Source organism: Pezoporus flaviventris, unplaced genomic scaffold (assembly GCF_033815535.1).
Source record: "Pezoporus flaviventris isolate CSIRO_AGI_PZ_B2104156 unplaced genomic scaffold, CSIRO_AGI_Pfla_v1 ptg000019l, whole genome shotgun sequence".
NCBI lineage: Eukaryota > Metazoa > Chordata > Aves > Psittaciformes > Psittacidae > Pezoporus > Pezoporus flaviventris.
This window is the reverse complement of record NW_026892567.1, coordinates 1,291,991-1,298,959: the sequence shown is the minus strand read 5'-3', so window position 1 is coordinate 1,298,959 and position 6,969 is coordinate 1,291,991. Positions and strand designations below refer to the sequence as shown.

The 6,969-nt window shown below is 46.6% G+C and overlaps 1 long non-coding RNA gene across 1 annotated transcript in view; it reads left to right on the top strand.

Annotated features, from left to right (window-relative positions):
* Positions 1-3,702: 3,702 nt before the first annotated feature.
* LOC133270186 (uncharacterized) overlaps positions 3,703-6,969 on the top strand; it is a 402,598-nt gene continuing 399,331 nt past the window's right edge. The window contains exon 1 of the long non-coding RNA XR_009743687.1: positions 3,703-3,713. This is a non-coding gene — a long non-coding RNA (uncharacterized LOC133270186). The remainder of the gene's footprint in view (positions 3,714-6,969) is intronic.

Below are 6,969 nucleotides of genomic sequence, written 5' to 3'. Positions count from 1 at the left end.
TTTGTTGGTTTTTTTTTTTAGGTATCTAAATAAGAAAGTGGGCAAAAAAGAACGATTGCACTGCCATGGAGTCTGGTGGAATCCCAGAATCACACAGTGGCTGAGGTCGGACGGGAGCTCTGAAGGAAGTCTTGTCCAATCATAGACTTTGTTTTTATTAATTTTATCTGATTTCACTGAACCATACCCAGCCAGCTTTAGAGGATCCGAGGATGGTTTCCACAACGCCTCTGGGCAACCTGCAGCAGTCCTCAGTCACCCTCACGTTACAGAAGTGTTTCCTTTTCTTCAAATGGAGCCGGTGAGATTATTACCTTGTAAAAATACTCACTTTAAGTAGATCCTGACTAGTGATTGCCTGTTTAACACATGAATGTATTCTAAAGTCTGTCATTGTTACAGCAAATCTATTGTAATAATTTCTGAAAGATTAAATAACATGCAGAGTTAAAAGCTGAAGTATCACCTTGGCAAAACGTTTAAGAAAACGTCAAACGTTACCTGCAGGTTGTTACTTATTTGAAATTGCATGGGGTTTGTGAAGAATTTGATCAAAATTTAAATATAAAAGCAAGATCGCAAAGGTTTACTTTTCAAAGGTTACGTGCACTGGAAATTCATTAGCTTTTTTTTTTTTTAAATCCGGAGTTAAAATAGGTAAGGATGTATTTAAAGTACAGTGTGTGGCTGAAGTTAAACACATACTTCAGGGATCTGCTGGACTTTCACCTAAATCTGTAATCAGATTTGTGAAAAAGAATAGTTAAAAACCAGCAGGTAAGTGCATGTAAGAAATAGTATATAAGGAGTTAAGGCTTTGTAATAAATTTGGCAATCACTCGATCACATTGATCGTCTCTTTGTTGTCCGTGACTCCCGCGTCAACAAGCGGCGCCCGAACAGGGACCCTCCGATCGTTAACTCGACAAAGACAAGTTTGAAGGTCCGACAAAAAGGAGGGGGCGGAGAGCCGGCCGAAATTCAGCGCTGCCCTGGCGCTGGGAAGTCAGACGTCTGCAAAACTTGGGCAATCTCACCCTGATCAGGTGAGCAGCTGGGGAGGAGATGGGGCACTTGCTATCCAAAGAGGAACAGGCGGTGGTGAAGCTCCTCCAACACATTCTCTCTAAGAGAGGACTGCAATATGATAGTGCCGCCTTACAGAGGCCGTTAAAGTGGTCCCGTGATCGTGAGGTTAGTAAAGGGACCAAAGGTGCACAGAAACACTCTAGACTTTGGAGATCGCTGTTCGAGACTTTGAAAGAGATGAAATTGGAAAGGGCGGCGGTAGCTTCTGTATTTGCCACCACAGCTCCAGAAGGGGCTGTCTCCCCTAACCCCCATCACAGTGCTGCGGCTATGACTTTTGCACCTCCTGTGGTACGTGGAATGGTGCCGAAAAAATCAAAGCCTCGAGCCGATGAAAGCAAGAGCCAGGTCCGCAGATGGCCACGTACCGAACGAGAGACACCTGACAAGAAAGACATAGCTGCGAACAACGGAGACCCTGAGTTCAACCTAGGATCAGACTCCGAGTCCCCTGAATCCGAGCCAGATTTATATCCTCTGCTTCCAGACTCTGACTCTGTCTCCCGGGTCGGTCTGCTTGGCTCATCAGCAACTGCTCACTGGCCTTGGAGATGTTCTTGATGAAAAAGCTTGAAGCCCTCAAGACTGGGACTGAAACGTCTCCATTGGTGCCTCCACCTTATCCTCCGTAAAACCCCTCCCTTAAAGAAGGCAAACAGGGGGAGGGGGTGGGAGAGGTATCGGGGGGCACAAATCCTGCGCACCGTTGGCACGGGTTAATCAAAGGTGCGATCATTACTGGTGAATTTTCTTCAGTGGGCCTCTCTGCATATCCTGTGTTTACTACACAGCAGGGGGGTAAAGAGTGGGAAGTTTTTGACCTCAGAATAGTTAAGGAGGCCTGACAAGTGGTGACCACATATGGGTTAAAGTCCTCTTATACTCAAGCTGTATATGTTATGATTTTTTTGTGCTATTGACAGGAGACTTTTAATGACTCCCCTGCTATAATACATGGTCAGGCATTAGGTTCAGGTTAAATGACTAAAACTCCGGGTATTCTTGTCCAGTACAAGGATTTGGAAACCGGCATTTGGAAAGGTCCTGTGGAAGTAAAACTAACTGGTTGAGGTTATATGTGTGTAAATTACAGATTCCGGTCTGCGGTGGGTGCCAGCTCAATGGGTGAAACCCTGGAAAGAGTCAGCATCACCCCAGGACACCCCCCTTGTCAGTGACTGAATGAATTGAAATTTGAGCTTAGGACATCCGTTTTATGGATGTTTTCAGCCCTTCTTAAAGTGAAGAGAGCAATCTTTTTTACGTTAAAGTAAACAAACAAACAAACAACCCCCCCCCCCCCCCCCCAAACCTCCAGGGAAGCGAGATCAGCGCGGGATACAGATGTTTTGTGTGATTTTTCTGGTGGTGGGAAGGTCTCTTTTATGCTCTTATCAGGGGTATTGGGCATACTGTGACGGACCGTGGACTTGGGATCCCTTATACAACTCATTTAATACACTCTCTCTGTGATACTCATGTACTAGAAGTCGGTAAATATAAGTATGTCCAGGTTTCTGTCGACCTTTGGAGACCTTTATAGATATTGCTGGCCACTTCTTTCGACATAGGCTGGCCACCTGTGTCGGAATGAGTGTGCATTTTGGTCAGTATAAAAGCCCAAGCCTCATGCGATGTGGGGGGGGCAGAGCCTCTGCGGGGACGCCCGCTAAGGTTGAGCCTGCCACCTCACACTGCAATGATGCTTCTCGGAGCTGGTTTCCTGTTAGTCTCCACAGGGTCCTTGTGCCACGTTCTGTACGTGGGGCTGTAGTGGGAGTAATGATTGTCTGGAATTTGTGCTTCAAAGATTGTAGTTGTGTGGAGCGTGCTTGTGGGATCCCACAAGTGTGTGTGTGCATGTGCTGAGGGCAGATGGTGTTCTGTGTGGTTTTTTTTGGTGTTGGGTTCATGTAAAAGTTTTTAACGGGGAGCAGTTTAACATTTCGGGCATGAAAGGGTTAATGCAAAAGTGCGGTTGCCAGCAGGTATTTATGGTTGCTGCTGAAGCAGGCAGGCAGGCAGCTGTAACTGCTGCCAAGCAGGCCGGTGTTTGTAGGGTGCGCAACTTTGGATCAAAAAAAAACCACAAAAAAAACAAAACCAAAGGCAATGATGCAGCAAACTCCTCACCAGTTAACAACGTGCAGTTTAACCTGTCTGCTTCTCAAGAATGGATAACCTGGGGGAGGGGGTATATTTGTGTCCTCCTGCCTACAGGTCCATGGTGACTGCCTGCAAAGTTTGTCAAGCCTTGCCATGAGCTGGACAGACGAATGGAAAAACCTGATGCCTCAGCTGCAGGAGCTGACCGTGATTACCCCAAGCAGAATGAGATAGAGGAAGAGAAAGAACAAATAACTGCAAAACATCACTTGGGGGCAACTGAAAAGTAACATCCTGAATGTGTGTGCTTGTAAAGTAGCTATTATTAGAGGTTGTGATTTTGTGTATAAAACCACCTGTATTTACTAGCTAGTTGCCAATAAGAAACTGCACCTTGTATTGTATAGATTTGTCACTTGTAAAAGAGATGTTAGAGTATGGAAATTTGCAGTAGCTGCTAGAAAATGCTAAGGCAAAAGCTAGAAAGATTTTAATACAATGGTAGTGTTATAAAGCAGGTGATGGAACAAATTTAAGAGGGGGGAGAATTCCACTGGTAAGAAATTTCTTTGGCTAGTCCTTCACTGCCATCAGCATCTTCGACATGCTGCTGCACCCTGCAATAGTTACTCTGCTGATGTAAATTTGTGTGTGCCTTGCTGTAGTAGCGACTTGGTACTGGATGAAGGAGGTGAAACTGTGCATTGACAACAAGGTGCAAGGACTGAGGCTGACCAAATGCCTGCTACCACAGTCAAGGGCAAGACTAGGTTGGCCTCTGTGTTTGCCACCGGGAAGAACCTTTAGCTCCGCTGTTGGCCGCAACCCAGCAGGCGTGGAGCGGTGAGGACACATGCCATGCCAGACCTTGATGTGAAGGATGGCCTCCCCTGTTACCAGAGAGCCATACAGCAGAAAAAAGGGGCAGGCCCAGCAGCCTGTAGTCGGCATATAGATTCATAGAATCATAGAATCGTTAGGGTTGGAAAGGACCTTAAGATCGTCTAGTTCCACCCCCCCTGCCATGGGCAGGGACACCTTACGCTAAATCATATCACCCAAGGGCTCATCCAACCTGGTCTTGAACACTGCCAGGGATGGAGCATTCACAACCTCCCTGGGCAACCCATTCCAGTGCCTCACCACCCTCACAGGAAAGAATTTCCTCCTTAGATCCAATCTAAACTTCCCCTGTTTAAGTTTGAACCCGTTACCCCTTGTCCTGTCATTCCAGTCCCTACTGAAGAGTCCCTCCCCAGCATCCCTATAGGCCCCCTTCAGATACTGGAAGGCTGCTATGAGGTCTCCACACATCCTTCTCTTCTCCAGGCTGAACAGCACCAACTTCCTCAGCCTCTCTTCATACAGGAGGTGCTCCAGCCCCTGATCATCCTTGTGGCCTCCTGTGGACTTGTTCCAACAGTTCCATGTCCTTTTTACGTTGAGGACACCAGAACTGCACACAATGCTCCAGGTGAGGTCTCACAAGAGCAGAGTAAAGTGGCAGGATCACCTCCTTTGTCCTGCTGGTCACGCTCCTTTTGATGCAGCCCAGGATACGGTTGGCTTTCTGGGCTGCAAGTGCACACTGAAGCTGGCTCATGTTCATTTTCTCATCAACCAATACCCTCAAGTCCTTCTCCGCAGGGCTGCTCTGAATCTCTTCTCTGCCCAACCTGTAGCTGTGCCTGGGATTGCTCCCACCCAGGTGTAGGACCTTGCACTTGGCATGGTTAAACCTCATGAGGTTGGCATCAGCCCACTCACAAGCGTGTCGAGGTCCCTCTGGATGGCATTCCTTCCCTCCAGGGTATCAACCGAACCACACAGCTCTGTGTCATCGGCAAACTTGCTGAGGGCGCACTCAATCCCACTGTCCATATATTGGAGATATGATCTAGGCCAAATCCCTGCTCAAGTAGGGTCCCCCAAAACATATATAAAACAAAAAGGGGGAGATGTGGAGGCAGTGTTCTCTCAGGAGAGTGGATAATTGGTACATAAATTCTGAATAATCCTGAAAGATGCAGCAAGGCCGTGAGAGGCTCGGGGCAGCCTGAACAAGCAAGATAAGAAGAAGCTGGATTTCACCAAGTTAATGAGAACTGTGGACTGTTGGCAAGCTTTCGAGGTAAAGTTCTCACACCAGTGCTTAACCAATTATATGCTAGTTGCAAAGGGTCTTCAAGACATGTATCCAATCAAATATGCCAAATCACTGTAAGTGCACGTAAGAAACAGTATTTAAGCGGTTAAGGCTTTGTAATAAACGGGTTTTGTCTGATCATATTGTTCTCTGACTGAGTCCATATATTTTCTGCAGCAGTGGGGTTGATTGAAGGGAGGGGTCGACTGAAGGTTGGGGTTGATTGAAGGATGAGTTTGACTGAAGAATGGGGGTGATAGAAGAATGGGGTTGATTGAAGAATGGGGTTGATTGAAGGTTGGGGCGGATTGAAGAATGGGATTGATTGAAGGATGGGCTTGATCAAAGAATCAGGTTGTTTGAAGAATGGGTTTTATTGAAGGAGGGGGTTGATTGAAAAAGGGGGTTGATTGAAGGAGGGGGTTGATTGAAGGAGGGGGTTGATTGAAAAATTGTGTTGATCGAAGGATGGGATTGATTGAAGGATGGGGTTTGTTGAAGAATGGGGTTGATTGAAGGATGGTGTTGATTGAAGGATGGGGCTGACTGAAGGATGGAGTTGATTGAAGAATGGGGGTAATTGAATGATGGAGGTGATTGAAGAATGGGGTTGATTGAAGGATAGGGTTTATTGAATGATGGGGTTGATTGAAGGATGGGGTTGATTGAAGGATGGGGTTGATTGAAGGATGGGGTTGACGTTAGGCTTTGTTAGCAACTATTATGATGATGGCTTGACTTGATTTGGGAGGGGCTTTACCCACGCTTACTACAAGCGCGCTGATGACTAAAAAGGCCAAGGAGCAGTGGGTTTTTTAGGTGAGGCACAGCATGCGCAGAACTGGCCCCGTCCTTTACGCCTGATGTTTGTCTGCCAGGGCCTAGCGAGCTTGGACGGTGACAGCAAAGTCCTCCGGTCGCAGGCTTGGTTAGAGTGTCCTTTTCTGAGATGGATGGCCTTACAGGGCCCAACGAGCTCCGTCTGCCCGGTTTGAAGGTAGAGCTGTCCTTCTCCTAGGATGGTTGCCCAAGGCTGGTGAGCCCATCCTGCCATGGACACACTTTGTCTGCCCCTTCAGTTGAGACCGGTCTGGAATGGGAGACCCTACGGGAGGCATGAGCCACCACCAGCGTAGCTCCCAACCTCACTGGGGCATGCAGGCTCTTCCCCCACCACAGGGGGGTGTCCATGAAAGAGATAACCCCAGTATACCCCATTATACCCCATTATAACCGCATTATAATCCATTATAACCACATCATAACTCCATTATACCCCGTTATACCCCAAAATACCCCATTATACTCTATCATAACCACATTATAACCACATTGTAACCCCTTTATATGCCATTATAACACATTATACCCAATTATAACTTTATTATAACGCATTTTATTCTATTATACCGCCATTATACCCCGTTGTACCCTATTATAACCACATTATACCCCATTATAACCCCATTATACCCCATTGTAACCCCATTATAACCCATTATACCCCATTGTAACCCCATTATAACCCATTATACCCCATTGTAACCCCATTATACCCTATTGCAGCCCATTATAACCCCATTATACCCCATTGTAACCCCATTATAACCCATTATACCCAATTATAA